Here is a 9174-nt window from a genome sequence, read left to right as displayed (position 1 = left end):
TTGTACCGAATCTGTAGATCACTCTGGGTAGTATGGATATTTTAATAACATTGTCTTCCAATCCATAAATATGAATGTCTTTCCATTTTTCTGTGTCTTTAATTTCTTTCATTAATATTTTATAGTTTTCAATATACAAGTCTTCCACCTCCTTAGTTAAGTTTATTCCTAAGTATTTTGTTTTTTTACTTTTTGTTTGGTATTGTTGTTGGGAATGAAAAATAGTGCAGCCACTAAATGGAGGTTCATAAAAACTTAAAAGCAAAACTACAATATGATCCAGCAAGCTCACTTGGGGGTATTTATGCAAAAGAATTGAAATCAAGATACTAACACTCCTGTATTCACTGCAGCACTGTTACCAATAGCCAAGATGTGGAAACAACCTAAATGTCTATCAACAGATGAATGGATGCAAAAAAAATGTGGTATGAACACACAATAGAATACTATTCAGCCTCAAAAGAGAAGGAAATCTTGCAATATGCAACAACATGAATGAACTGTGAAGACATTATGTTAAATGAAATAAGGCAGTCACAAAAAGACAGATACTGCATGATTCCACTTATATGAAGTATCTAAAATTCATGTAAGTAGGAAATAAAATTCATAGAAATAAAAATTATATGAAATTCATATAAGTCAAATTCATAGAATCAGAGTGGACTGTTGGTTGCTAGGGGCTGGGAGAAGGGACATTAATAATCAGTGGGCATAAAGTTTCAGTCAAACAAGATGACTAAACTCTAGAGATTTTCTGTGCAACATTGTACCTATAGTCCACAATGTTTTGTACACTTAAAAATTTAAGAGGGTCGATTTCATGCTGTGTTCTTACCATAGTAAATTTTTTTTTCAAAACAATAAAATGAAGAGAAAGAATATAAAATGGTTGAAAATGAGTGGACTCTAAATTCTGAGGTGTCTAGAAAGTGCTTTAGAGCTGGAGAGTAGCAAAAGCAGAGGCAAATGGAGGCCCAAATAGTATTAGAATTTTGATGGTTAATCAAATTTGATTAGGTTATTATACGCTTTAAAAAGGCACTTAGAGTTGGAGAGTATTAAAAAACATTTAGTGGCAAAAATCAAAAGGTACAATTAAAAGCAATTCAAAGCCCAAGGCACAAGTATTTATTTTTTTAAAGCAAAGTGAATTAGACTTACAAAAGGTCAAAACAATTGTAAATTAGAGAAAAAAAGCAAATGCTAGAGGAAGAGAAAGTCAAGAGAGCAATCATCTGGAAGCTACCCTGACAAAGCAAAAGATGTAAACAACATCCAGCTTTCATTTGGATGCCTAACTCTTGAGTGGAATGTTTATATCATGAACATGCATAATTATTGGCTTAAACACTAAGAAAATCCAGGGAAACACCAAGGGTTGGACTAGAGGATAAGGAGGCAGGGGGAGAGTTAAACAAAAAATTCCCCAAGTTTAAATGAAAGAAAGCTTTGGCAAAAGAAAATCCAAAATTGAATTCTTAATCACCAGCTTCCTCTCTCACACTCAGAAGATGGACTATTTCATTAACCTAAAAAGATGGGCATAAGAGTCACACATAGATACAAAATCGCCATCCGTTTAAAACCAAAGCAATTTGATATAAAGGCCACGGAAAACAAACTTCCTTCTCCCATGCAATTATGAAACTACACTTCCAAAGAAAATGTGAATCATAAAGCCAACTATGTTCACTGATAGTTAATAAGGAAAAATGTTTAATTTTAAATATAATAGCACATTTCAAATTTGAATGAAGGCTGTTTCTCCAAGACCCATATACCTAGTGACAAATTTTCAGACCTGATAAAATGTTTGTGAGCCCTTCCGTAGAACTGTGAAGTGTACACAACTTTACTATTTTCTTTTTAATCAATAAGCAAAGTCAGAAAAATATATTTACCTACTTCTTTAGGCATTTCAGTGCCATCAAAAAATAACAAAAAGATGGAAAATGGAAAATAGACATAAAAATAAAATTTCCTATGAAATCGAAACACTGGCAAATCTTAGACCTAATTTGAATTGTGTATGCCAATGATGCTTTTTTTAAAAAGTGATTTGTATTTGTAACAGCTCTATATGGTTGTGAAGACAGATTGTCAATAGTAGAAAAAGAAATCTAAGCAACAGAATTCAGATGGTTCCCAAGAACATTAAAAATAAGATATATGGTGCATTAAATTAACTTCTGCATATAAAGAATTGATGCATATAAAGCTGGAAACCAAAAACTGCTACTTGACAGGGTCACTGAATAAATCTATGCAGAGAGTACTCTGCATAAATTCAGAGGGCATCATTTGAATAAGCTATGATATACATGGCACCTCTATAGTTGTGTGGTGCAAAAACTTAGCAAGTTAAAAGAAACAACAACACAGAAATTGTCTGAGGAACCATATACCCTAGGGCTCTCTAACCTGGGATTACAAAATATCACAACACTTCATTTTTACTGCAGAATTATAATGTCTGAGCCAAATGGACTAAATTCAACATAATTCAAATCCAAGATATCTCCTGGCCATTTTAACAAGTATTTCTAGGGTCTCAGTTGTGTTCAAGACGAAGTTCTCTTACATCATCTCATTGCATTCTCCACATCTTGCCACAGTGACCTAACCTCAGCTTCTGATATGTCTGATGAGATGGCCTGCCCACTCTCTTCAGCCATGACTGCCATGCTGCCTCCAGCTAATGTCTAGGACAGAAACTCAGCACAGAGGAACTTTCCCATCTCCAATTTTCCATAGCCAAATTGAAACCAAAGTTGATTTGTACAAGGCTGAAGGTGAATAAATAATAAAAGGGGATTATAATAAACTACCTCAAAACTACTGCCAAGGCCAGACATATTCTGGCATCTCTTTGGCTGATATCAACTCTGTAGTTTGGTGAAGATCACACCATACTTCCCTTGACATTTAGAATCACATAAGATCTGGAAGATTTCCTTTCTGTTCTCTATCTCCTGTTTCTACCCAGACCCAGAGAGTAAGCTTTTCCCCCCAGCCTTAAAAACAAAAAACAGAAACAAAAGCCCACAACAACAACAACCAAAAAAACTTCAGTCAACCCAGTGTCTTATTTGTTCAGGATGAGTAACAGTAGGAACCATCAAATCTCTTAGGGAAAAATCATAGCAACCTAGCTCATAGGGATAGTCTCTGGCCCCATCACCCCTAAAGACAATTAAAAAATAGTACAACATAGACACAGTGGGAAATATATCAGTCTTACCCATAGTCTCTTGATTCAGGCTTATATGTTTACGATCACCATGTTTATTTTGCATTATGCAAAAAAATGTGCTAAACAATGATAGTCACTTTTGCTATCCTCAAGTAGATTTATATCTTTATACTACAGAATACGTTATGGTGAATAATATTAACTTGAAAAAATAAGAGGCAAATTGGCCAAGCTAAAGCCCAGTTAGTTCAAGAGTCTATAAAGACCTAAATGCTTAAATATCCTACTTTCATAGCAATAAGCTTTGGGGTAAAATATGTAGGTTTATTAAACAAAAAATACAAAAGAATTCAATTCGATCTTTAGGCACTGTCATCTTTATGACAAAAGTTACATGAGTTTTCTGTGTTCCAAATTTAATTACCTAGGAAGGATTTTTTCTCTCTGAAAAAATTCATGAAGCTCCTGTCACGTTAATTTCCAAAATGATATTTTTGGCACTCATTAAACGTTTATTAAATGAATGCCAGTGAAGTACTTCCTTAAAATTATGAATGTTGCACTGACAGATGAATGGATAAAGATGTACACACACACACACACACACACACACACACACACACACACACACAGGAATATTACTCAGCCATCAACAAGAATGAAATCTTGCCATTTGCAATGATGTAGATGGAATTAGAGGGTATTATGCTAAGTGAAATAAGTCAGTCAGAGAAAGACAAATACTGTATAATTTCACTCATATGTGGAGTTTAAGGTACAAAACAGATGAACATAAGGGAAGGGAAGGAAAAATAATATAAGATGAAAATTGAGAGGAAGACAAACCATAAGAGACTCTTAACTATAGGTAACAAACTGAGGGTTGCTGGAGGGGAGGTGGGTGGGGGAATGATGGGCATTAAGGAGGGCACTTGATATAATGAGCACTGGGTGTTATATGCAACTGAGGAAACACTAAATTCTACCTCTGAAACTAATAAAAAATAATAAAATAAAATTATGAATGTTAATGACCATTCTATCTAATTAAATAATCATAATGTGGGTTTGGGGAGATTTATTTCATGATAACCTCAAACATGGCATTATTGAAAGACCTGAGGAAATCTTTCTTAAGGCTTTGTTTTCGGTTTGTTTTAAGCTGCATTTTTAACACTCCCTTAATATTTACTTTGAATGTCTATACTATTTTAAATGCTTAAGTGTCTTTGGATGAAGATAAACTTCTGTGGCTTCTTTGTTACTATATAGTAAAATCTGCCTCCACCGCAAGGTCTACTTTATGGCTCTTCCAGTTTGGGGTAGTACTTTGACATCTTAGAAATGATCACATTATACTTCTATTACTTATGCCTATCTCTCTGCCCCCCCACCAGATTTTGAGCTCCTTGTAGTTAAGTGCTTATTTTCTCTACTTTTATAGCATCCAGGTGGGGGTAGCATGTAGAAGATAATGTTTGTAGAAAGTAAGAATGGATGGATGGATGGTTGGTTGGAACCTTAATGGAACAAAAAAATTAGAAATAAACCGAGTGATGTATTCAATTCTTTTTTAGCAGCAAGTTAAGGAACAAAATCATAAAGCATCTAACATTTTCTAACCTTTTACTCTTCCATTCTTCAGCACCACCAACCTATTTACAATGATTTAAAATTATGATCTGACATTAGTTTCACCGTTCATCATATGAAGAAACTTTTCATGGAGTAATAATGGTCTTCAAGGGGATGGACTGATCTGATAGCTTTTACAAGAAAAAAAAACAAAGGTTTTTTTTTTTTTTCTTTCCTATTTCAGGCATCAAGGACTTGGCAGAACTAATACAAAAAGAAAAAAATAATGAGTTTGAGCTTCTGCTTTTGTTTGTGAAATCCATATTTTATATTACAGTGGTTGCCAGGAGAGCTCTGAAGAGCTGACAAGCATTAAAAAATAATACATGTAACCTTCACAAGAGATTTCTCCAAGAATCCTTTCTTCTACACAAAGACATTATTAACTGTATAGTTAATCTAAAATTTCAAAGATTGCAATAAGAAAGATAACTGTCAACATTTCCACTTCAGAAGCAATGTTTCATTTTCCTATATTTAATCACATAATTTTAGGACCATATGGTGCATGAAAAGTTAAGAATGGGGATTGGCTGGAGAATTGCTCCTTCAAATATAACTTAGAGACCATAGTTGGGCTGTTTTTGCCATAAACATCTCCAATGATATATGCCACATACCAGGCTCTTATAGCTATAAAATTCCTAAATGTTAACCTTCATTAGTTAGGTACCATGACATTTCTTATGAATGAGTAAGATATATTACTTGATATTAATTATAAAACTTCTAGAGGGGTTTAAGAGAAAACAAGATGAAAATATGTAAAGTGAAAATGCCCATATACAAAATTGATATTTAAGAGGGTTGTGATCTCATATATTAAGCCAGGACTTTAGACCCAAAGCAATACTAGGAGGGCCACATGGCAGGGTTGAGTATCTACATCAGTCTTCTCACTTTGTGTTTTCCTGGGAATGGTCTCCTGCTATTGTCTTTACCACTACAATGATGACTCCAGCTGTTACTGATATATAGCTTCTATATTCTCTTACAGCATAAGATTCTTCAAAGATAAGCTGTGTCCAGTATAAATGGAGAGAACATCCCCTCGTCAACTTGTATGTCTTTGAGACAAAGGACAGATTTTAAAAAGTAGTGCTGCCTGTGACCCACAACTGGACTGTTATTAGTGAAAGAAGTTTTTGCATGTTCTTCCTATGGACCATTCCTCTTTAGGGCTCAGTTAGAAGACCACAGTAACTCATCTCTGAGTTTTAATCTGAGACACTGTGTAGTGCAATGAACGTCTTTCCTACTTCTTTCACCTTATACTTTCTCCCTCACCTTACAGTCATTCAGCTTCAGTTAGATTTAAGCCATCTTTCCAATGCCCACAGTAAGGTTTGGGCTTCACTTTCACTATTTACAGACTGTCCTGGGGAATGTGGTCTGGTCTCTTTGACAGAAAACTAACATTTCAGCTAGGACTAATGAGTTTATCAGACCGAGGGCAACATTATAAGGTTTTTATTTCTTCTTACTTTTATCTAAAAACGAATTTTTATGTGTTTTTCAGACTGAAGCTTTCTGATTGAATGTACATGAATTCATATCAAGCAATCTCAGAAAAACTTTCATTTTTAATTTTCAAGTGCTTATTCTTTTATACATTTGAGATTTCTTTTCTAATGTTGTAAATAAACTATAGAAGTGCTTGTCAAAAGAAAAAAAAATACAGTGCCATTTGGAGAGAAAAGCTCAGGTCAAGTGCAGGAGTGTTTTCTAGCAGGGGGATATGTCATGTTGGCCTACTAGTGGAATAAACTGCAGAAAGATCTGTCTTAGGGGGTCATGAGTGTCATATTCTAAATTCTATTAGGTTTTAATCTTGTGGCCATTTTTGATCAAACATTCTGATTCTCAGTTGCTTCTTTCGTAAAATGAAGATATTAACCCCACATGATCTGATATGCACAATTATTGGAAATCATTAAGATCATCACCGATTAAAATGAAGTGTTACATGAATCTGAAGTTTTGATTATTTTTTCAGCTTCCTGAGCACAAAAGACATTTTAATAGACACTTATTATGGAATATGCTTAGCTCACTGTGTCCCCAAATTATATTCAGCAGAATATAGTGGTTAATAGTCCCTGGAAACAGACAGTCTTTATTATAATAAAAGCTCCATCACTTAAAAACTGTGTAATTTTGGACATTTTTTCCTACTGCATCTGTGTTTCAGTTTTGTTTTTTGTGTTTTTTTGTTTTTTAGAGAGAAAGAGTGTGCAAGCAGAGACAGGGAGGGACAGAGAGAGAAGCAGAGAAGAATCCCAAGCTGCCTCCTTGCCCAGGATTGAGCTCCATGCAGGGCTCAATCCCACAACCCTGAGATCATGACGGGAGCCGAAATCAAGAATTGGATGCATAACCAGTTGAGCCACCCAGGTGCTCCTGTTTAAGTTTCTTTATACGTAAAATAGTATAATAGTAAAGAGATTCTAGATCATTGAGAGGCTTATACAAGATAACATGTAGAAAGTGCTTAGAACAGTGCCTAGTACACAGTTGTCAACAAACGCTAGTTATTACCACCCAGTCACTGTGTTCTCCTTCTGCAGTCCTCCTTCAAGAAAAGAGTTGACCAGATGAGATGTGGACATTCGAATACTTTGGACCATTCAAATCTCCATTTCTCTCTCTCTCTCTGTCTCATACGTTCACATACATGTGCACATGATTAAGAACTTCATCTGAGAATGAGAGGCTGAGAGTTGAGAGCTGACACATGCCAGCAGAGTTCTAGCTGGAAGTTCAAAAAGTCCTGATGTTGACGTCAGGAGCTCCCACAACAAGAGCAAAAAGATTTAATTTTTTCCTTGGCTTCAATTAGATTCCCACAGTATGATTTGAATAAATTCTGTACTGGGGACTGTGTTTAAGCTAGCTCTGTGACTTTGCTTTTATTGAGAACTAAAGGAAACAATTCATATAGATTGTGTTATTGAACTGATTCAATAATTGTTGTGTATAGTTCAGGGTACAACATACAATTATATGGCAGTACTTTTTCCTCATGAGCTATTAATTAGTTCAATTTGGAATAAATGATTCTAAAATGTCCAAGTTAGAATTACATTCTACTTAAAAAATAATAAAAACACTTGCCTTCTGGAAAACCAGAGTGACATTGGTGAAATATAAGAAAAAAACAAGGAACAAGATCATAGCTTTTTGTTTTTATTCATTATGAAGGTAATTTAATTAAAATTTACAATGAGAAATTCTCAAGAGTGGAGAGAGTGAGAGGCTGCATCTGGTTCCCACTCTCACAGTCATTGCAGTACCTTGAGCTCCACAGAGACAGTGACAGGGCAAGTGAGAGCCAGATGGGCACTGGGTGACTTTGTGCCTCACAGAGGAAAATAATTAAACATGGACAAAGGAGATCCTAAGAAGCTGAGAGGCAAAATGTCATCATATGCATTCTTTGTGCAAACTTGCTGAGAGGAGCCAAGAAGCAGCACCCTGATGCTTCAGTCAACTTCTCAGTTTTCTAAGAAGTGCTCAGAGAAGTGGAAGACCATGTTTGCTAAAGAGAAAAGAAAATTTGAAGACAAGACAAAGGTGGACAAGACTGGTTATGAAAGAGAAATGAAAACTTAAATCCCCCCTACAGGGAAAACAAAAAAGAAGTTTAAGGATCCCAGTGCACGCAAGAAGCCTCCTTCAGCCTTTTTCTTGTTTTGTTCTGAGTATTGCCCCCCAAATCACAGAAGAATATTCCAGCCTACCTACTGGTGATATTGCAAAGAAACTGGGAGAAATGCAGAATAACATTGCTTCAGATGACAAGCAGCATTATGACTAGAAGGCTGCTAAGCTGAAGGAAAAATATGGAAAAGATATTGCTCATACTGAGCTAAAGGAAAGCCTAATGTGGCAAAAAAAGGGAGTCATCAAGGCTGAATAAAGCAAGAAAAAGAAGGAAGAGGAAGAGAATAAAGATGAAGAGGATGATGAGGAGGAGGAAGATGAAGATAAAGAAGATGATGATGATGATGATGATGAATAAGTTGGTTCTAGTGCAGTTTTTCTTTTGTCTATAAGACATTTAACCCCCCTGTATAAAACTCACTCCTTTTAAAGAAAAAAAATTGACATGTAAAGATGTGAAAGTTTTGTTATTAAGCTCTTAAGTGTCATTTTTTTTTTTTAATAGTTAACACCATAACAAATGTGTCTTGAGATAACCCTGCCCTGGTGGTATTATCAATAGCCACTAACCTTGCCTGGTACGGTATGGAGGTTGTAAATTGGTGTGGAAATTTAAATCAGTCTTGTTATTCACGGCACAAATTAGTTATATATGGGGATGGCAGTTTTTCCATCTT

At 35.2% G+C, this 9174-nt stretch overlaps 1 pseudogene; it reads left to right on the top strand.

The window, feature by feature from the left end:
• Positions 1 to 8215: 8215 nt before the first annotated feature.
• On the top strand, positions 8216 to 8855 carry LOC114226250 (high mobility group protein B1 pseudogene; annotated as a pseudogene).
• The last annotated feature ends 319 nt before the right edge of the window (positions 8856 to 9174 follow it).

This window comes from Eumetopias jubatus, unplaced genomic scaffold (genome assembly GCF_037043125.1).
Source record: "Eumetopias jubatus isolate StellerSeaLion01/CBP00866 unplaced genomic scaffold, mEumJub1_p1.0 scaffold_2, whole genome shotgun sequence".
NCBI classification, from domain to species: domain Eukaryota; kingdom Metazoa; phylum Chordata; class Mammalia; order Carnivora; family Otariidae; genus Eumetopias; species Eumetopias jubatus.
The sequence above is the reverse complement of the archived record's forward strand: the minus strand, read 5'-3'. Positions and strand labels throughout refer to the sequence as shown.